General features: G+C 32.3%; 1 non-coding gene and 1 pseudogene across 1 annotated transcript; one reads left to right on the top strand and one right to left on the bottom strand.

Annotated features, from left to right (window-relative positions):
* The first annotated feature begins 6,404 nt into the window (after positions 1-6,404).
* Positions 6,405-24,343, top strand: part of LOC149543750 (putative UPF0481 protein At3g02645) — a 35,984-nt pseudogene continuing 18,045 nt past the window's right edge.
* Positions 6,528-6,609, bottom strand: TRNAS-AGA (transfer RNA serine (anticodon AGA)). Its single transcript has one exon. It is a non-coding gene; the product is annotated as a tRNA-Ser (tRNA).

Below are 24,343 nucleotides of genomic sequence, written 5' to 3'. Positions count from 1 at the left end.
ATAACTTTTTTTTTTCCAACTCCTTTAATCACACGTGAGAAAAGGAAATAGGCTTGCATTATTTTTTTGTACAATTGCATATGTTTACATTATTTCCTTGTATCTAACTCATACTAAAATTATCTAGCCTACTACCAATTTCATTGCTAGAAGCAATTTTCTATATAATTGTATTTATTTTTATTTCATGTACTAAACATGTACTTTCATGTCTATTCTTAGGATACATATTTTGAAAATTGAAACCTGGTTAACTACATTACAATTTTCTATATAATTGTATTTATTTTTATTTCATGTACGAAACATGTGCTTTCATATCTATTCCGAGGTTACATATGTTGAAAATTGAAACCTGGATAACTACATTATAAAAGTCGATAAAGGAAATGATCTTCGGGTTACATAGTATGAAAGTAAGAGAAAAGACCACATTTTATTCAATTGCCTCTCATACGCGTCAACTATTGAGACTGTATCACCATTTTCATAGTGTTGGTCATAGTAGATATCCCTAATGAAAGTGCACAACCCCTCCAACTTAGTGCAACCATTCAAAAGTTGTATCACATCCATTTCTTCCACATGAGGCAAAGAGAGACAATTTGGTTTGAAGTTATTCAAAATGTCATGGCAGCTACTTGAAACAGTTGAAGATAAGCTATGTACATTACTTGCTAAACATTTTGGCCTTTTTGTAGAGCTACTTGCTTCTCCTATGGAAGTAGTTACTGCAAGTCCATGCAAGGGGTTGTTGATACTCTTTGTTGAATCCCCACTTGAAATTTGGATGATTTATTTCCTATTTGCAATTGTTGCCATTTCCTGAGAGGAGTGAGCATAAATTTTGTATGAGTTCAAAGTGGATTGTACATGGAATGTTCTTCTACTTTACATTGATTTTTGCTATCTTCAATTCATACATGGGGATTTTCTAATGACTAATTGTATTTGTTCTATTTATAAGCAAGGGATTCCAATCAATGTTTAAATGCTCTTCTATTTGTGTATATTTTTGTATGCAAATTTTCTAACCCAAAAAAATGTATTTTGTTTATTTACATTGTTTATTAGCAAGATTTTGTTATATTTGAAATATGGCAAGGGAGAGATTTAGAGGAAAATATAGTTATAGAAAGAGGTACAATGATAGAGATAAAAGTTATATATAACTCAAACTATTTATAAATTATATTAAATAAATAATGTCACCTATCTATAAAAGAATTTTAAAAAAAAAACTTCAAATGTACCAATATTTTAGTCTCTATTCATTTTTTAAAGGTAAAATTAATAAATTTGGTTCATCAAGTGTGCGTATATTTAAGGCATCAAATAAAACACAAAATCAAAATAAAAGAAACCTTAGATACTTTGGAAAAAAACATAGTAACACAAAAGATAATTAAGAAAGACAAGCCATACATATTAGGAAGAATGAATGATTGCGTAAAAATGGTTGAAAAAAAAAATATGGCCATAGAAGTTTTAATGGTCATCCATAACTCTCAAAAATTTTGGACCACTAATTTCTAACATCTAATGAATAGAGAGAGAGAGAGAGATAACAATTTATACCACTATACTACCCATTATGTAAATCCTATCCATTGGCTATTTATTTGTGAATAATTTTTGCTTCACTATCTATAATGAATAAATAACTAGGAAATTGAGAAATAGCAAAAAAATAATAATACTTATATCATAAATTAAGTAAGAACATTAAAATATAAACTAATGAAAAATAAATTTAAATTAAATAATAATTAAAATTAACCTTAATATACATATTAATTATCATAATTTTATTTTAATCAACGAGAATTTATTAATGTACTAAATCTAAAACTATTAATACTTTAAGTTTTAACCGTAGGCTGATTTGATTGGTCATTTCATTGTTGAAATTTCCTTTAAAACAATTAACCTGCATTAGAATTGATAGAATTTAGTCAGCATCAAAACAGTACATAGAACTTTGTTGGACAGCGCATCACACCCTAATGGCTGCTCATTGACGCAATTCAATTCCCACGACAAGAACTTTGCGTTCCCCATATGAAAGGGAGGTGCTAAATTTTACATCTAACGGTGGGAAATTGAAAAGATGAAATGACTACCATTGAAGTGTTTTCAAGCGTAGATGGATTTTTATGTATTGACTGATACTGTGATTTGCCTAAATTGGCTTTGTTGCATGGTTTAGAATATTTCAGGTTGATGTAAATCATAAGGTCCCTACTTAATTGATTTCTTGGAATCAGAAGCTTTTGCCCTGATATGATGGCATAGTTGAAGTGAGATTTTATGTGTTTTGCAAGCCTCTTTTCTATTTGTGTGCGCAACCATGTGAACATTCGAAACAGGTTTATAGACTGGATTTTGTAAGAGAATTATAAAATTTCAATGCTCTGTCAGACATACACTCAAAATATAAAATAAAATAGGTGCACTGAGATTGTTCGAAACTTAGTGAATATTATCCATAGAATGTTATTTCGTAGAGTGTATGAGATGGTTTAGTGAAAAGGGTTTACAAGCTTTCTTGCAAATCCAACGGCATGTAAAGCTAATTTTCATCAAACCACCTTTCCTTTCCTTTCCTATATGTATGTGGAAGGATTAGAACAAAGCATGAATATTTTTAAAGTTGAATAGACAACGCCTAACTGCTTAGCAGGATCCGTTAGAGAAATATGGTCTCAAAGATGGTACAAGCATAGGATATGAACATAATAATTTGGCAAAAATTCTTTAAAAGCTCTTAGCTTGAATATAGCAAGACGAACCTTCATCACAATGATTTTACCAAATGTTGGATAAACTTAATCATAAGCATAAAACATTCCAAGCAAAACTAAGCAAACTATGGCGAATCCCGATTACAAAATAACAAAAAATGAAGGGGAAGAAATAGATGGCAGAAAGGAGAAAACCTTATAGTAAACAACTGTTGCAGTAGACTTTATTCTCTACGTATCGTGCGTTTCCAATGTATAGTCCTACAATAATGTATGGGTGCTCGGATCTATTTAAAGGCGGTCTGAAAGACGTTGCAGGTATACATTAATATCTGTCGGTCAGACTGCAATAACTTGATGTGTTAGTAGCGGCTGGGCTTAACCTCAAAACGCTGACCGTGGCGAGGTGGCTGATGTGGGCCTAGCGGTGAGCATCATCTCTACCGCCCCCCTTAACGTGATTCAACATGATCTTTAGCTGCTTCTTTCCAATCGTTGTTCTCTGCATCATAAATAGAACTTCTCCCGAGTCTTCGGCTGAAATGTGATCGGAATGAGTAATGGCTTCCATGCGTAAGCGAAATTAGGGATGTGGAAAATGTCATTCAATTTGTTTTTGGTATAAAACAACACGATAGCTGTATAGGGAAATCTACATCAATCACAGTCATAGTCCTCATGGAATGGCGAGTTGATTGACTTTCCAGAAAGAAACTGATCGCCAATAAATACTCAGTCATCTTGGATCTAATAAAGGTTTTTACTTATTTTCAACCATTGATTTCAAAATCAGGTGTAAAAATTACATTGAAAAGCGCAATGGAAACTCAGCAAGCGACAAAATCCTCTACCAATTGAATTAATATAGTGGCCAGCCTTAAACATCACTAACCGAGAAATTAAGCTTGGAAAAGTAAGTCAAACTTTGACTATTTAACACTTTTACTCTAGGAATAAAGCATTAGTGTGTGATGTTTAAGCTGTTCGCAATATAGTCGACAGGAAATGCCTAATGTGAATATCTCATGCCTGAAAAGTCATCCAATGCTTGCATTAATTCCTCCACTCCCAATACGCGCAACATCCACAATAAATGGTAATGGTGAAATTTGCGATAAGTTCTTTGTAATAACTGTGTCCTGCCACGTGTTTATTGACTCCAGTGCCAAAAAGATTTATCTTTACATTCCCCAAAATATCTCGTCTTAGTTGTCAATTAGCTGATGCCTGTCAGTTGCTTAGTGCATACGTTTGGAAATCCTCGCAGGCTGACTTGTCCCATCTGTCTCTTTGTGGATGAATACAATGTGTGCCTAGTGCCTTCCACGGTAGCTCCAAACCCCGCACAAGTCCATCCATATCCTTTATTTTTGACATCTACGGTTCAAAGCATTCCAATGGTAGTCATTTGCTCTCAATGGCTATCAACCGTTGGATGTCAAATTGAGCTCCTCACATTCAAATAGGGAACACCTACGGCGTAAATATTTATCCCCAACCGTCAAAATCACCCACCAATACGATAGACTTGATCCCTGGCCTGACTTTTTGTGAACCATTCAACTTCACGAGTAGAGCAATGGTCCATTGACATTCTATTGTTTTTTTTGGATATTCCATTCTTTTCATTTCTCTTATGTTTAAATTTAATAATATAATTAAAATTTAAATATGTATGTAAATAATTAACCAATTATATCAATTTCTCATCTTTCAATTTCACATATAAGAGACAATTAGTTTCAATTAATTAGTTTATATCCTTAACACGGGAATCATATTACTATTTGACAATTGAACTTTCACATGAATCAAAAGAAACTTAATTTCTTTTATATTACATAAATTGAGGTTGTATAGTTATGAACCATAGAGGATAGAGTCTAGTAGTGGAACACTAGCTTTGTGTCTCCCAAAATTTCATGCGCATAGATAGATAGATAGATGAGATTTTAATGTCCATGAGGATAAAATTAGCCTATGGGATAGCCTAAACACTAAACTGATTTTAGTAATTTGGTTTTCTTATTGTGCAAGTTTGATGATGAGCCACCCAACCGTTCAATGTTCTCCTTGTTGAATAGATCATACCAAGAGCCGCCAAATATAGTATCCATGAATTTGACACTATTCTCTTTGTATGCATCACATTCTTATTCGGTTTCCACCTTTCCAAAATTACAAAATGTGCGAATTCTCTCTTCCCTAGGCTCTTTTGGCCTCTTCCATGTTTCAGTCTCACATCTAAGCTGGTGAGGGTTTTAATCAGAGCAATAATAGTTTCAACTCTCCAAAAAATATTGGCCTCTATGTATGCCTTTTGGAGTTGGTTACAAGTAGGATTGAACTCACTAATATAATAAGTCTTAGTCCTTCCAAGCCCAGTTCCCCAAATCTTCTTATAGAATTTCTCCATAATGAGTACCTTTATTTCTTTATTGTTTGAAGGATATATATTAAAATGGATATTCCATCCACTTGATGTTTTGTTGCATCCAGTCTTTTAACATTTGCACAAAGTATCATCAAAGATATTTTGAGTTACCTACTTGCACACATATTTCAAATCGCTATCAATTTTGTATAGCAATTTACTTATCAAGTTTCCTAGTTATAAAAGTGAGTTTTAAATCCACATGTTCAAATATGATACTGCATTAGTGTATTTTTTGATTAAAATGTTCCTAATAATCTCAAAAATAATAAGGCTAATAATTTAATATGCTGATATAACACCATATAATTACTTATATTCTAAATTTATGAAAATCTTTATATAAATCAATATTCACATAATTCTTTTATACTCCATTAAAAAAACTCATTTTACTCAACTAATATCCCCACTATTACACTCCACATCTCTTTGACGCTTTTTCCCTAAAATATGCTAACCATTGAAGTGCTAAACTTAAAATTGAACTTACAGGGTGCATTTTGTTATAAATCAAAACCACCTGGTGGGCATTGTTAAAATTTATTGTAATCCTCGCTCAATATTAAAATCTGCTGCAAATCTTTTAGGTTCTCTTTATCTCTTCGTTTTTTCTAATGTTAGTTGCAACACTTATTATTGGGTGGCTGTGAAGCAAATGCGTTTGGGGAGTTTGAAATGGAGAGTTCTTTTTAGGACACACTGAAGTTCGATTTTTATACTATTGTGTTAAATAGTCAAAATTGACTAATTTTTACAAGTTTAATTTCTTTTTTAATATATGATGTTTAAATTGTTTTAGAGGAAGAACAGATAACTGCTGTAACAGAGTATTTTGTATAAGAATAGTAACAACAGCTTCAGAAAAAATAATTTAAAAGGAGGTATTATGCATTTGGTTTCTAATCTTTAAACATTTTAAAGTGACTGGAATGAAACAGAAAAGAATCTATTAGTTTTGAGAGATTGTAGTCGCATAGGCATCATGGCTTACATCTATTAAAGGGTTATTTTGTATTATACCTGGCCATGGCATGGGCATTTCCTCAAAGATAATTCAATTGTTTACCATCAATGAAGGTGTGTTTTGATGAAGTAGAAGTTCAATTTCTGGCATTAAATACTAAATATTCATCATTCAACCAAACTTCTTTACGATCTCAACAAAATATTGCAGCTTAGGTTTTTAGTAGAACCAAGCATGAGAATTCTCTGGCGCTGTATCCATGGCGAACCTGTCCAATTCTTTGCAATGTGAGCTCATGGTTTCATGTATTCAACAAGAAGATGGCCATGGAACACAGCCAGCGGATCGCGACATGCCACAAAATTTCAAATTGATAACAGAGCGTGGACGGCAGGATTCGAACCTGCGCGGGCAGAGCCCACATGATTTCTAGTCATGCCCGATAACCACTCCGGCACGTCCACTTGTAGACTTCTGCTTCAGTTGTTTCTAACTAGTTTTATGCGTAACACGAGGAGGAGAAAGATATATCTTGCATCATCCTCTCTGCTAGATGGAACCAATATATCTGCTTCTATGCAGGACAAAACTAGTTCATCTGCAACTCAATGAATACCAACAGTGTTGGTCCATACTCTTTTATTTGTCTGTGAACATTCCAACAACCAATTCATTCCACTTCATCTTCTATCGCCATGATAGGAGTTTAAAACTGAGCACTGGATTGAACTTTAAAGCTCACTATGACTAACAATTGAGGGAATGATTGAAGTTTCCGAAGGACTAGAAAAACACAAAATAAGCTATACAGGCTCAGGTAGTCAACACAGAGAATTATTTGGTTGTTTGGCAACTGAACTTTTACAAGAATTTAAAAATATCATTTCTATATAGAATAGATCTGGGGCTATCTAGAATTCTAACTTTTGTATTTCTTATATCAAATCACTCTCAATTATGTATAACAATTTACTCATCAATTTTTCTACTTATAAATTTTAGTTCTAAATTGGCATGTTCACATATTATGCCACATTAGGCTTATTTGTTGAGGTGTTCTAAATGCTCCCAAAAAAGTAAGACCAATAGTTGTACTTAGAAGGATTCCATAATGGTCATATAGCTTAAACCAATTCTTGATTGCTAATACTTGGTTAACAAAACTTTTGAGCTACTCTTTTCCTCTTGTTTTGTGCCAATAGCATCAAGGAGTATAGCAGAGGAATACGTGGTTACATTTTTATTATAGCACAGAAATTCAAGCTAAATATTCTGTTGGAGTTAATGTTCCAACGGTAGTTAATAATAATTGTTGCACATGTGGTAAGCCTTGTTGATTTGTTGGAAACACAAGTTTAGTTTAGGATTGAGTCAAAGAGTTTTAGTTTGAATCAAGTTCTTATTGTAGATGTGTTGAGTTAGGTGTCCATAAGTTTCAGTAGTGTCAAGTTTGTGTGTGTTGTCGATCATGAAGTAATTTGTTGTCAATCTAATTAGTAGTCATTTAGGAATGTTGTCGAGTCAAGCTATTGTATAAATTGACATCTATTCTTCAATAAAAAAGACTAGAAGTTCTTTCTTTCTCTATTTTGTTTATGCTGTTCTATATTTCCAATATGGTTGCAGAGCTATCTTTCTATCAAGTTCTGTCTATTAGAGAAGAAGTTGTTAAGAAGATGAGGCTAGGAGAAGAACCATCAGATGATTATGTTTTCATTGAAAAATTTGTTTGATTTTGAAGAGATCAATGCTTTGAAAATAGGAAAGAATGTAGTAGCTCGGCTAGATGAATGCTCAAATAGTTTGAGGTGCTATAGGATCGGAGAAGCCATACCTTTATGAGGGTTATGAGGCATTCCATGTGGAGATGGTGTGTCCAATAGTTCAGCAAGATCTGAAAGTCTAGAAGCTTGGCATCATTTATGAGACATTTTTAATGTGGAGATGGTGTGTCCAGTGGTGTTTTGAAGCTGGATGATAGCTACATAACTATGAGAAAGTCTTACTCCTCTATGCCATATTTTCAAAGTATAATTTTTAAAAAATGTTTCCTTTAGTTGTCAATTGGAGTTAATGTTCCAACGGTAGTTAATAATAATTGCTGCACATGTGGCAAGCCTTGTTGAGTTGTTGGCAACACAAGTTTAGTTTAGGATTGAGTCAAAGAGTTTTAGTTTGAATCAAGTTCTTATTGTAGATGTGTTGAGTTAGGTGTCCATAAGTTTCAGTAGTGTCAAGTTTATGTGTGTGTTGTCGATCATGAAGTAGTTTGTTGTCAATCTAATTAGTAGTCATTTAAGAATGTTGTTGAGTCAAGCTATTGTATAAATTGGCATCTATTATTCAATAAAAAAATTGGAAGTTCTTTCTTTCCTTGTTTTGTTCCTATTGTTCTATATTTCCAATATATTCTACTAAATGAAAATGCCTATTCGCATTTAGTTACTAGCCAAACACTGAATGTTTTATTACCTAGCTAACTGAGGCATATCCCCAATTCATTATGGTTAGAATGCACATTTCTTTTGTACATGTTATTGATTTTAATGAACATAATAAAGATGTAGATTTTGTTCCTTAAAACTAAGACAAGAATCATGGTAAATTACATGATATGAGGCCTAAAAGAGGGAATACCTAAAACATTGTTTGATAAACTAAATTGTTCAAGAAATTTGACACCTTTCTGCCTTTGTATGAGAATTGAAAATTTATCCTCATCTAATTGCTGCTAGAGTACATGAAATTATAGACCTGATATGTTACAATGGAAGAATTAAACACAAATACTATGCTTATGTAAATAATAAGGTAAACCCATTAGGTAGAGGATAGTTCTGTAGGTTACATCAAACTGATCCTTCTTGTTTATTTTTCTGGTGTGTTCTGTAAGGAATTATTTATCTCCTTAAATGATGGTTTTAGGAAATAATCATTCACATAGCTATAAAATGATTAGATGTTGCATGACTTGTACAGTTGTATTCATTTTGTATTGAATTTATCTGATTAAGAAAAATGGATGAGAATACTTCTTTTAATCTTCTTGTTAATAAATGTCTGCTGACATTAATTTCCTTATAATCTAGGGTCCATTTGGCTGCGGGATTAGGAATACAAGAATAGGAATATATATTCTAGGTTTTTTAATTTGGAAATAGAAAATAGGAATATGTATTCCTCTCTCTATTTGGTTCATCAAAGAAATTAAAAAAGAGCAATCACTAAAATGGGAAAACCAAATTGATGATCGTTGTAATAAGACCTGAGTTCTGAAAGCCTAGGTGACACAGATTGGTAGTAGCATACAATAGTTGTACACTTCAAAGAATCAAGGGACACAATTAGGTAAAATACAAGAAAAATTGGAGTTCTTGGTGAAGAAATGCTTCTCACAAGAAGATCCCTAAAGCAACGAGCCAGCTTCGGTTATATGTAATTTCTATCCCAAAATTGATAAGCACAAATTTGATGGTTCAAATCCTCTCATATTGCTTCAAAGATAGAGTTAGCAGAGCTACAAACAACTCCAACCTTCTTTTATCAATGAAATACCTCTATCCGATAAACCAACATCCTCGATGTGCTACAGGGGATAGCGGGAGGGCTATGGCCTCATTAGTTGCCTTTCTATATTTTGAAGGGAGGAGAAAGTTAGTAGTCGAGTAGAATTTTGATAGGCCTTGCTCCCTCCTACCGCAATCGATTGACTCAAATGTTTGCACCTACTCGTAGTTGTTCTAAACCATGCAGATAAATGAGATAACCAATGATGCAAACGATGTAAAGGTCTTCAGAAATAACGAGCACTTTGCAAAATAATGGCAGATGAAGAGCGAAATCCTGGTAGACAATATAGTTCCCATGGATGAGCAACAATACTTGGGCACCCAAAATTTACGGACTAGACAAAATTATAAATGGTGAAAAAGTAAACTTTGGAATAGGAATATGTATTCTCATTCCAACTATTTTGGTGGAATAGTGTATGCTTATGTTTGGGGCAAAATTATCATACCTATTCCTATTCTTAATTCTTATTTTACGCACCTAAACATAGTTTTGAAAATTTTAGAGATCTATCAATGTCAATTCCACCTATATTTCGGCTACCGAATGGACCCTTACTGATTGAACGTTGGATTAGTGAGTGAATTAATTTTAATTATATTTTATTATACTAGACCTAATGGTATAGAAAGAATTATGGGTGGTATGACTTATTTAATAGATGTGCATAATTCTAGCCAGCTTGCGATTCCTTCTACGCCTATATCATGATAGTGCATAGGGAATTCCTTGCTATTTAAGAATCTTATTTAGTTTCATTGAATTCCTCTAGCATGAGTGTATTTTTTCTTCTTATGGGATGGGTGCCAAAAAGTGGATAATGGGGGAGGGATAGAAATGGTTACATTGTTTTTGTTTCTTTCTATTTAAGATATATTTTGTTATTGAGGATTTTTTAAACTTGTGAAGTCATGCTAAAAGAGATCATTTGATAAGAAATCAACTTTGTAATAAACAAAAATATAGTTATTGAATAATGCACATGGTATGTACTAAATATTTTATATTCACGTGCTGAAATAGAAAACGATTCTTAAAATGTTTTTTGGAAATTGAAATAACAATATTATTCATTTATGGGATACTTGATGTTGCTCGTATGAAATTTTTTATGTACACAATTTCATTACTCTTCTTTTAGTTTTACTTGTTTAGACTATCTCATTGCTGGGATGGGCATCTTTCATGTCAGGAAAGCTTTTGGGGAAGCTTAAAAAATTTGTGGTAGGGTGATAAAACACTCCTATGTAATATTTTCAATCCCTTATGTTCTTGGACAAGTTATGGAGGCTTTGACAACTTGGTTGGCATGTTTGGTACATGATTATATTCCAATGACTAGTTTGTGGTTTGTTTAGAACATTTCATTTTATCTCCTGCCTTTATATATATATATATATATATATATATATATATATATATATATATATATATATATATATATATATATATATATATATATATATATATATATATATATATATATATATTTCTTTTAAGGTTAACAAATGTTGATTGGTCAATATTCAAATGACCTTGACCCTCATTGAATTTTGTATTTTTCGTGGAGATTGCTGATGTGGTATTGGATTTATGGGGGTAGTCTTTACATATGGTATTAGAGCTCTTGGTCCTACACTAGGGCCTTGAGTTCACTATGCTTAGTTGTGACCCCAAGTTACACAACTGTATGTCAAGCAAGCTTTGTCTACGTATGCATGTGTTGGTTGTGAATTGATTGTTGTTTTTATGAGTTATGATTACTTCTGACATGAAAGGATATGATGTTACTTGTTTGTGTCATGCTTTTAGTTGACCTTGCTTCTTTTGGAGAAAAACTCCACAAGATGGAAATATTTTGAATATGAGGATCTTAGATTACTATGATTGCAATTGATTGAAATTTTGTGATCTTGTGCATATTGATGTTTCGTTGCATACTTGAAACAAGAAATATCTGATGTTTCTTTGCATACTTTGTGATGATCCTTATTATGGTTGTAGTGGATAGATATTAAAAAATGACTCATTATATACACTATGAGAAGATATCTAATGCAACACATGTGGATGAACAATTCTTCAAGGAAATAGTGAGATTGTGCATGGGTTGCCTAGAACTATTGTTTCACACAAAGATACCAAGTTTACTGGTCTTTTTTGGAGAACACTTTGGAGAAAAATGGATACATAGTTGAAGTTCATATCTACATTTCATCCACAGATAGATGGACAAACTAAGGCAGTGAATAGAACTTTGGGTAGCTTGTTGAGATGTTTAGTTAGAAATAAGCCTGGTAATTGGGATTTGATTTTAGCACAAGAAAAGTTCACATATAACAATTTTGTGAATAGAAGTACTAAAAAGACACCTTTTGAGATTGTTAATGGGATGATTCCTAAGGAAACTATAGAATTAAGAGACTTGAAAATTGAGGTAAAGAGAAGTGATGAAGCTGAAAAAATTGTAGATTTTGTGAAGACTTTGCATGATGAAGTGAGAAAGAATCTGGAGGATAGTAACCTTGGATATAAATAGAGAGAAGACAAAGGGAGAAGAAATAAATATTTTGAAGTTGTAGATAAAGTGATGGATCATTTGAAGAAGAACATATTTTTAGTTGGTACTTATAGTAAGCTAAAATGAAAGAAGTTTGATCCTTGCAAAATTTTGAGGAAATTTGACAGTGGAAATTCTTTTGAAGTTGAATTATCTAGAGACATGGATAGTTCACTTATATTCAATATTTCAAACATCCTCTAGTACTTCGAGGTAGACAAGGAATTAAAAAATAATGCAGATTATCTTAAGAAGAAGGATGACATCATTGAGAAAGTTTTAGATAGAAGAATAATAAAGAGCACCAGAGGAAGGGATAACATGGAATACCTTGTTCAGTGAAAAGATAAACTAGATGAAGATAATTCATGGATAACACAAGCTGAGTTGGATCTTTATGATTCAGCTCAAAGCATCAGGGTTGCCTAGTTTGGACATCAATTCTTACTTACCTTAGATGTTTGATGTAGGAGCATCTTAGGTCAATGAGCAATCTTGCATCACCCTAAAAAAATGTTTTTGCTTTCTATACCTGTTTGTTGTTCACAATGTAGTTGTTGCTACCTTCAATTTTTGTGTTATGCATAGTTAGCAAGTTGTTAAGAACCTATTTTCAGTGTCCACCCTAAGAGCACAAATGTTGAGGTGTTATATTTCTCAAGTTCTAAGTCATTTTTGATCTTTGTTTCCTATTGTTTTCAACCTATGAGGTGTATTATTTCTCTTGGTGCAATTTCCTATGATGGCATGGTGTCTTGCACAGTTGGGAGTTGCCTCCTAACTTTTGTTTGAACCTATCTTTTAGAGCATGTGAACAAATGATGCACATTGATTGGGTTATGGTTTGCATCTCTAAGAATGGACTTATATTATAATTAAATGCTTGATTGGCCAACTTGTGGTCTAGTTGGCTATATAAGCACCTGGATTTGATGTAGGATAGTAGAGAAAGATAGGAAGAAGTAGGAAGGAGCATGAAGAAAATAAAGATTGTGCATTTGTAATATGATGTTATAATTCTTTGTATAAGGCTGCAACCCAGAAGGCCTCACAACTAGGCATGTTGGTTACTATCTATCTTGTGTAATCAATTAATAAATCTATGAATTATATGGTCTCTTTGCTACAATACAGTGTTTGGCTTCTGTATGTACTCTTGGTAGGGTGTTAGTGGGTTTAAGTGGAGTTTATCCCATTTATGCCTCCTATCATCTCCTACACCAATTCTCTACAATTAATTTATAATCATTGGATTCTTCAATGCATGAGTCTAATTAAATTAACATTAAAATGATAAGAAACTATTTGTTTAAAATTTTGGATTATGAAACAAACCCACGTTGACACTTATCAAGGAGGAGTGATATGCTTGAGATCTTTGTAGTATACATAAATAATCAGAAGCATGGAAAATGAAACTCTTCAAAGATTCCTTTTTTAGGATAGGTTTTAAAAATACGAGTAAGAAAAGTGGCACTTGTGAGGAAAGAGAGAAATATAAGGTTGCACATTAGTAGATTGACATGAAATTCCATCAAATTATAACTAAGTGAATTTTTTGAGAAAGATGGGATACTTGTATTAAATTGCGATGTGACCAGTGGTTGCAGCGGCCATATGAAAACCAAAGGCAATGACATTGGGTCATCAATGACTGATTTTGCTAAAACATTTATTTTCAGAGTTCAAAGTTATAATATATTCAAAATATTTGTAAGTTTTAAATCAAAAGTAGAAAATGTCAATGGGCCTTTGGTAACTGGTGACATTGAATGGCTCACAAAGAGCTTACCAGTGATCAAGTCTTCTTGAGTGCAAAGCTTCAACATCATAAGGGATGAGGTGTCGTTGACTCTAAGCCATACACCAAATCATAAGAAAATAAAATAAAGAATTGTCCAATAGAAGGTTGAGTTTGGTGAAAGGAAAATAATACAAAAGGTTACATTTATTTTGCAAAAGGAGAGAATTACATGGGAAGTGGGTATACATTTCTTTGCTTTTTCCATACCTACCAAATTTTATCAAGGATGTTTAGCTCATAGGTTCTTTTCCATGAATAAAACATGACACACATTTGATAATTTAATATATCAAACATCATTGCATGTTACAAAAAGGTTTAATATAAAAAACTTTTATATTTTGGCTTTTTCACCTAATAAATGATAAATTAATTTTGTAAAGAATGGTATGTCCTTCAAATTAATATTAAAATATTGTAAAATTAATTTAGTAAAAATGTGATGTTCTTAAAATTAATATTAAAATATTTCTGAAATTATAAATAATATATTTTATTGAATCTTTGTGTGGTATTGCTGTGAGATTCAAAATTAGTACTCAGTATATTTAGGTGATGTTCATATAAGCATCACAACTTTTCTTAAGATCATCCATACCAATATTACTTGTGTTTAATTATGAATTTAACTCAAAAACTATACAATTGAATAATATAACTATACTTGTGGTATTGTTGCTATAGTTAATTGTATTTTTTTTGACTTTATGAAATATAAGTTGTTATTTTATTATATATTTTTAATAAATTTAATTTAGTTGAATGCATGGTTAGAAAATTATTGTAGAATGTAAGAGAATTAGAACTTTGTTTTTATAAAAAAAATTTAAAAATGTTTAATGATAATATACTCTAGTAATTGTATTATAATGTTTAATAAAAAGAATAGGTATGAAAGGTGAATAAGAAGGAAATAAATTATTTTAACTTTTAAAATAAAAATATAGCTTGTAAAATATAAAGTGTATATTTTTTAAAATAATTTTTATGACTTCATATTTATGTTTTCAACAATTTTAATATATTGGATGTAATTGTTTACAAAATAAACTAAAAAATATTTAAATAATCATACGATAAAATATGTTTAAATAACATAATCTATAAATTAGCCTAAAAAATCTCATAATTTCTAATTTATAAGAAACTTTAATTCAATTAATATAAAAATTAATTAATTTCTTAAATTTTTAGACATTCAATAAGTAATTAACTGTGTAGTTTTGTAGTCAAACTCATTGACCCATGTATCATGAGTAGGGGAGGTCACCCATCCACTATTCAGCTCACACTTAACTATGGAGTTTCTCCATTTAAACCCCTTCTACTTGCAATCCCATTTACCTTTACCAAGTAGAAAATTCTAAATAGTAGCAGTTGCATGCTTTTGTGCATGCAATGATTGTGCTGATAGGAGATGCATTTTTTAAAGAGTAAAATGAATATTAAAATAAATAAAAATAAAAATCTAAAGTTCAAACAATTTCACACATTTATAATATGTCAAAAAAATAAAGTCTAATTCTTAAAATTTATTTGATTTCATATAGTTTTAAATTATTAATTAGAAAATAATGTGAAACTATGATAAAATAAAACATCTATATAAATTTGATAATTATAATTAGAATATTGATCATATTAATATATTCTAATGTCATTGTAATAACTACAATTCAAGTATATTTGTCGGCTAAGCAAATAAGATATCAAAAAATTAAAATTTATCAAAATTACTGACAAATTTTATGATAAAAAAATTAATTTCGAGAGAAAAGCTCCCACAAATAGCCTAGTAGCTAAAAGATATAATATTATTTGAACAAATTAGATTATTAATAATTTTCAAGTTAATATTTACTAAAATCTTTTAAATGAATTAATAAATATTATTTATTTAAATTCAAATCATCAAATGTAAAAAAAATCATTAAAAAGAACTCTATTAAAAAATCTACTATGAAAAATGAATAAGAGATATATATAAATAATATATGAAAAATAATTACATTAACAAATATTCTATTGATTAAATAAATTATAGAAACTAAACAATAATATTTAAAGAAAAAACTAAACTAATAAAAAAATAATAATAATAATTTTAAAACTAAAACCTAAATCAATTTTTAAAAATAAAAGTTAAATAAATAGAGAGCACAACATGAGCTAATGTGGAGATCACAAGTAATTATTTTTTAAATAAATAAGAAAAGAAAAACAATAGTTAAAAGTGGAGATTTAAAATATAATCTTATGTGAACAAATTAGATTATTAATAATTTTTAATTTAAATAAAATCATATCTATTAAAATATTTTAAATGAATTAATAAATATTATTTATTTAAATTCAATTTATCAAATTAAATTTTTTTTATCATTTTAAAAACCCCATCAAAAAATCTATTATGAAAAATTAATAAGAGAAATACAAAAAAATAATATGAAAAATACCAATGTCTCTAACAAATATATAATCTATTGACTAAATAAATTATAGATACTAAAAAGTAATAATTAAAGAAAAAACTAAACTAATATTAAAAATAATTTAAAAACTAAAATATAAATCAATTTGAAAAATCAAAAGTTAAATAAATAAAGATCACAACATGAGCTAATGTGGAGATCACAAGTAATTTTTAAAAAATAGACAGAAAAAGAAAAATAATATTTTTTGATATAAAAGCATAAAAAACAAGGGGGATGGCCCTTTACAATAGTGACAAAACTACTAACAGACAACCAAATAGACCCCTTAACAATTTACATCAAAAATAGAAGTAGCATCATAATAGTAAATAAAAGTACTAAAGTTCATGCACTTAACACTAACAAAGTTTAACAAATTAATAAAAGACATGTGGGTGGTTAGTGCATCATACCACCCACAACCCATACCCAATTCAATAGAAAAAAAAAAAAACCATCAAAACAGGACAAAAAGAAACAACCAACAAAGAACTCAAAAAAATACTTGCCACAAGAATAGAGGAGCATCAGGGGGAAGGCCACTAACTGGAAACCTTCTTCTTGCCTTTCCTAGCCAAAAGAACTTTGGCCTAGTCATCTACAAGGAAATTATAGAGCACCTTCAAATCTTCATTCCCAAGGTCCCTCTTCCTCCTTCTCATGAGCCAAAAGCTAGAGGGTGGTCATAGTCGCACGGGTCACCTTTAGAGTGAACTTGGAAAAGAAGGTGAAGCCTTCCTCCAGTGCATGACACTAATCCTTCAGTTCTTGGAAGTCTTTAAGAGTAACAACCACCTCCTCTGCATTACTTAAATTTATTGCCTTGTTGCGATTCACCAGTGACTTCCTCTTATCTTGCACATTTAGAGTGTTAGTGAGAGCCCTTAAGATTTACATACCATCATTCCTTATGGTAGAAGAAATAGTGTTAGGGGATGCTTTATCAGATTTGGGGTCTTCCTGGTTAGTAGCGGATAATAGGGTGAAAGTGACAAAAATATGAGTGGGGTCTTGGGATGGGTCCTTGGTCGGGTTCTCTACCTCAAAAACCACATGTCGTCAACAATGTCATTCCACTTCTCCTCTTCTTTTTTATCAATATCATCCTTCAACTTCTCCTTACAATCCCTTGAAATCTTAGCACTCTCCTCCAAATTAGTATCTTCCTCCTCACCCTCTTGTAAACATCTAGTCATTTTTTTGTGTTAGAGTAATAAGAGATTGCCTTATTAATTAAATCATTTTGATTTAATTATTAAGTCACTTATTATCTCTAGTTTACTTAAGCTAAACTTTAGGCATATAATAATAATTATTTTTATTAATTATTATCATGCAACCTAGGTTTTACCCTATTAGGGTTTTGATCTCATTTTTTAAGGATTGAACTCTTTGTAATTTATTCATTTACTTTTGATAATAGTAATTTCTCTTTTTGGTCATCAAGAATGTCTCATCTGTCGATCTTGGAATTCCAACCTTCATAGTTTTTTCTTCTCTCTTTCTGTGATAGGTGTTTGCATGTAGGTGATTCTTATGAGTTGTGGGATTGAATTTTCATAAACTTCAACATGGTATTAGAGCTCAAGATATTCATGCCTCTGTTCTATTTATCAGAAGTTTGGATTGGCTTTTAAATCTATATTTTTTTTCTTTTAGAGGGTGTCATTTTTCAAATTCTTTTTGTATTGAATTTGGGGGGTTACCATTTACTGGTGCACTTTGAACCCAAATGAACATCACTATTGAGCTCAGAGTGCCCCAAAACCCTTATTTTCATATAAAATTTGTCCAATTAGGAGATAGTTGGAATTTAAGGCTAAAATATATTACTCCCAGATTGGGCACGTTTACTGAGGCAGTGATTTCCTAAATTTTGGCATGCTAATCAACATTTTTCACACATTTCTTGAGATGATGATTTTGTAAATTTTGGCTTGGCACATAAATTGGGATTTTTGGGCATGCAAATCAAGATATTTTGGTATAGAACTAGTACACTTCTTGAGGAAATTTCTGATACTGGTGGGTACATTTTTGGTAGGAATCTCAAGGTAGTAATTTCTTTTTTTTCCAATGCTTTTTTGATCTACATGTGGTTTTTTGGCCATAGCTTGCCCATCTAAACTCCATTTTCTGATCTGAAAGAAGCGTGGCAAAGCTAATTTTGAGCCCGTTGTGATGATGCAGTTTATTTGGATTTTAGATATTGTTTAGTGGCCTATTTTTCCTATAAAAGTCAAAATTTTTATTTTGCACTCCAAGAGACATATTTTGAGACATTCTATTTTTCAGATTCTGCTCCAGTCACATCCCATTTAGTTTTTTTGTTTTTCTGCATTATGATGGATATCTTGGTTGTTTCTGGTCTGGGGATTGATTTTGTTGTTTCAAATATTTTTTCATGGGTTGTACTATCTATTGTATCATCCTTATGTCTTTTTTGATCTTTGTTGACATCCTTTTGTAGTATTTTTGCAAACACACTGAAATAAAGTGTCACTCTATAGTATTTTAGGATCTTGGACATTTTTGTGTTTTATTGTACTCGCACTACATTATAAAGTGCCTTGGGGGGTTTCATATTGGCCATATTTTCCATCTTCCTTTTTCAAGTGAGTGTTCCTTCCACAATATTAGCCTCATGATGTGTCAATCACACATGCCATTATAGGTGTTTGTACTTCTTTTGCACTTTCGATGTCCCTAGTTCTTTGCTCTGTAGGAGATATTACATTCAGTTTTAGTGTTCATGTCCCACCTCTCAGCATTATAGGGGGTTATTTTGGTTCTATTTCTTTCTTGATTTGATGGAGTGAGTTATGTATTCAATATTTGATCCCATGTACTAGGCAATTATAGTGGTTGGATACCTATGCATTTTGGTGAGATGGATCATTTACCATATTGACATTCTTTTATTCCTTTTGTTGGAAGCTATGAAGATACATTCCATCTTTGATTGATTAGCTCTTCAGCCTTATTCTTCTCTACCTTGCCATGTTCTATACAGTGGAGGTTCTTTAGATCAATAGTTTGACAGTGTTTATAGTAACATTCTTCAATGGTGTTCTTCATGATCATCTTTTGTTCCCATCTTATGAACATTCTTTTCATCTCTTTTTGGAGTAGGGTTTTTCCCATGTGATTTTCTCTATTTCTCCTCTTTACAAAGATTTGGTTGTTCTTGGGTACCTCATTAGGCCTTGTTGTTGAGACCCAATATGTTTTCAGCAGTAGTTTCTAGGTTTTTGGCTATTCCCTAAGTTTATCTTAAGGGGGGGTGAGGGGTGTTAGACTAATATGATATTGCCTTATTAATTAAATCATTTTGATTTTATTATTAAGTCACTTATTATCTCTAGTCTACTTAAGCTAAACTTTAGGCATATAATAATTAATTCTTTTATTAATTATTAACATGCAACCTTGGTTTTACCTTATTAGGGTTTTGATCTCCTTATATAAGGATTGATCTCTTTGTAATTTATTCATTCACTTTTGATGATAAGAATTTCTTTTTTTGCTCATCAAGAATGTCTCATTTGTGGATATGAGAATTCTAGCCTCCATACCTTTTTCTTCTCTCTTTTTGTGATAGGTGTTTGCATGCAGGTGATTCTTGGGAATTGTGGGGTTGATCTTTCATCAAGTTCAACAGTTTGAGTCTACCCTTGATTTAATTGGCAAGCCTACCCAATATTCTTCTATTCCCATAGATCTCTTCATTCAAGTCCCCAATCTCCACCTCCACCCTCTTTTAAGTTTTTATTTTTTTATTGGAAACCGACTCTAGAACCTAGGGTTTTCTTCCTGCTCTTGACTGGGGTTTGGCTGGGTGAGGGTTGTTGAGTAGGGGCATAACTACCACCAGCAAACTCCATACAAAGGGGGTCAACAGTGGGGAAGAAATTATCAATGACACTCACTCTAGGAGGGCATAGGGCTAGGTGGAACTAAAATAAATGAAACATGAGCCCTTAGTATAAAATAGTAAAGTTAGCCCCTTCCTTTTTTTTTCCACTAACATCCATAACTATCTCTTCTAGGGTGTGCATCATAAAAAAGGGAACGCAGACTAATTCCCTATTACGAAAGTGATTAAGCAAAGAGAAATGGTAGAAATAACACACACCATATCTACGTTCTAGGATGAGATACTTCATTATGACCAGGAACACATCATCCCATGGCTTTGATAAACTATCCCTCTGAAAACCATCATGATACAGTTTGGGGTTTAATTTTCTCTGAAAAAGCTAGATATGCTAGCTTCTTCCATCACCTTCGTGATCTTCTACCACTTCCTATCAATTATTTCAAGGCCCATCACCATAGCTATAGTCTCCTCATTCACCTGGAAAGTGATACCATTGATAGTGACCCTCCTATCTTTCCAACTACTAATGAATTGTTGAGAAAAATTCTTATCATAATTAGCTATAACCTGTACATAAGGGAGAAATCCACCTTCCTTCAACATTATCTAGGTTGCCTAACTTTTGGAGAAATCCTCCATCTTCGTGGGCTCTAGTCTATTAAGGTCCCCGCCCATAGAATCCTTCTCCTTAGTGATATCACTTTCAACAAGCTCAATAATTTTAATTTGTAAGAAAAGTACCACCCAAATTTTTGTAGACCCAAGGCTAAAAATAATGTGTCTAGTGGTCAAAGTAGCTTCTTCCTTAAACTTCATGACAATGCAATATCTAAAATGTTCTGGTAGTCTTAAAACATCATTATGGGGAGTGAAAAGGATCCGAACATAATCCTTTAATGATTTGACATAATAATAATGATAACTTTTTTCTGTAATCAGCCAATACTAGGAAAAAATGATGGCTCTTTTTTTAAAGCCGAGGTTATCAATGCCTTTCCTTTTTTCATGCCCTTGCATGATGAAATCCACATAATTGGTCCTTGTGAAATGTCTTGTCAAATTTAAGGCAATCTTAACCATCATAGTAATAAAACTAAAAAGGCCACTAAAATTGCCAGTTCTCCAAATTTGGATATTCATCAAGCATAATTTGGAGGGGTCCTCCTACTAATAAGGGAATTAATATAGTTTGGTAGCATTTTAGTTCTCATCCATCTTTTGAGGCTACCCGAATCAAATCCCAAGCCTTTCATAGAGTCTACCACCACATTGCCTTCCCTGCAAGTGTGTTGTAACTCATAGTGATCAAGGGTCATCAGGAATCGCCAGATGTCCCCAAGATGTTATGTATAGCCCAAACTTGTTTAGCTCACCCTTGGACAGATTCAATGATGAGTCTAGAAGCACCTTCTATGCTTAACTTCCTAAACCTCATCTCCATAACAAATTTTAGACCCCAAAGTAAGGCAATGGCCTCAGCCACGTTATTGGTTCCATGCCCCAAATTCCCCAAGTAAGCTAACAACAGTTCTCCCCTAGCATTTTGCATCATACCACTAGATGCCGTCAACCCATTTCTTGCCGCACCATCAAAGTTGAGCTTTATAGTAGACATGGTGGGAGGGATCCATCCTTCATGCTTAAGGGTCCATGTGGTGCTTTAAACTTAGCCACCATAACATTCTCCACAACAAGCTTCCTCAATATCTCCCCCACAACCTCCTCCCCTCTTTCTTCCTTCTTGAAAATCCTATTATTCCTCTCCTTCTAGACACCCCAAAAAACATGTGGGGGAGGATATTCCAAAGAGTTTTGAGCCAGGGTTGGTAGAAGGGGCAATTCTAATTCTCCACAAATTGTTCCATTCCTCTGTTTATGACCCAAATTAATAGGGATTTTTTCCAAATGTAGGACCATACTTGTAAAGTATAGGGGCACTCAAGAAATAGGTCCACATTGCTTTCCTCTTCCTCCTTATAGAGATAACATCTATTAGTAATCAATATGCCTCTCCTCCTTAGGTTGTCTATAGTTAAGATCTTGTCGTGCATGACCGTCCACCAGAAGAAATTAACTTTCGACAGCAAATGACTATTCTAGATCTTTCTCTAGCTGATAGGGGTCTAATCCTTATCAAATATAAGGAGGTAGGAAGATTTAATTGAGAACTAACCATTAGTCTTCTTATCCCAAACCACCTTATTAGGCTAAACATGCAAGGGAAGTTTGTGGTAACTGGTCATTTCCTCCAACTCTTTAACTAGAGGGTCATCCCTGTTACGAATACCAGTAGTGGATAAATGCTTCCATTTTCTTTGGGCATCGATATAGTTAGCCACCTCTTCCCCCATCATTCTTTTTAAAGCTTCCTAAAGACTTCTCAACTTGTTGTAGATCAATGGTTCCCCCCTAGCTAGTTGTCCTCCCATAATCTAATTTTTTAACCATTTCCCACCAACCATCTCACCTTTTTCCTTAGAACGGATCGAGTTTTAAGGATGTTATTCCAAACCTTAGAGCCACCCAGGAGGTCATTATTGAGGAGATTATACCTGAATTGGGTGTTGGCAAGATATTTAGGCCCCATGATTCTTCCCCACCCAGTCTTGTTTTCCAATAATCTCCACCCCATTTTAGTGAGTATGGATTTCTTTAAGTCAATAATTCTTCTTATTCTAAACCCCCCTTATCTTTGGGTTTACAAATAGTCTCCCAATTGACAAGGTTCAATTTTTTTCTCTCCTTCTTGCCTGACCATAGGAATTTCCTTTGCAATTTTTTGAGTATTTCTTTAACATTTTTACCTTTCTATCTATCTAGTATAGGGGAACCCCAATAAAAATACAACGTTAGGACTCTTTTTAAGTCTTATGAATCATTATATTTTAATTAGGAATGATTGGTTATTCATGTTGGCCCACTTGTAAGATCTAGTTCCAAGATTGGCATATAAGCACTTGGTCAACTATGGTCAAAGGTTTCACGTAGCCTAGAATCTTAGGATAGATTTATTTTTCATGTTTTTACATGTTTTTTTCCATGTTGTATTGGTTAAAACCAATTTTGGTTACCTTAGGAAAAGTTACACTAAAAGTTGCAAAATTGCTAAAAAGTTGTCAAGCAACTTTTTGCAAAACTTGTAGTTTGAATTCCCAACAACCATATTTGGTTTAAATGGTTGTTATAACCATTGATAGATCCTACATATCCCTTTTAGGCAGGTGGTAGGCATGGAATGTGTAAATTTTCTTTCAAATCAATAAAATATCAAGTTTTTTTGCTAAATCTGATGTTGCAACTCATTGTATGGACTCATTGTGACACATAGTGTTGGGTAAAAATGAGGTTCAAATTGAAGGTATATGATTGAATCAGAAATACCCTAAAAATGTCAATCCAAGATTCATAAACTCGTGAGAGATATAATGGTTGTTTACACAACGGGCGAAAATAATAAATCAAGAGGTTCATGAATGCAAATTACTACTTGCTAATAAATTGAACTATCCAAATCACCACACATATAAGATTACTTCTACAAATGGATTATAATCTAAAGTTCAAACCTCTGAACAATTAAACATAATGTCTTTATGAATGCTATGAATGCTATTAACACACCTCTAAAAAAATAATCACACTCCTCTAAACAATTAATCACAATGTCTTTATGAATGCTATTGCATAGTTTTTATCTGATTAAAAGTTGGTTTAATTAAGAGTTGTAATCTGCTTAGATTGCGACATAAGATTTAGTGGCGGTAGGAGGTTGTTTATAACAAAATGGTTCTAAAGATAGAGTGCGGTAGGAAGTATGATAAGTGGTGACAAAGAGTATTACAAATGTCGATAGGAAGTTGTGAGTATTATGAGTAGTATGGTTCAATAACTAAATGGATGTGGTAGGAAG

This window comes from Cupressus sempervirens, chromosome 8 (assembly GCF_028749045.1).
Source record: "Cupressus sempervirens isolate cs-2001-9-10 chromosome 8, ASM2874904v1, whole genome shotgun sequence".
In the NCBI taxonomy this organism is placed as follows: Eukaryota; Viridiplantae; Streptophyta; class Pinopsida; order Cupressales; family Cupressaceae; genus Cupressus; species Cupressus sempervirens.
This window is presented reverse-complemented; position numbering and strand designations above follow the sequence as displayed.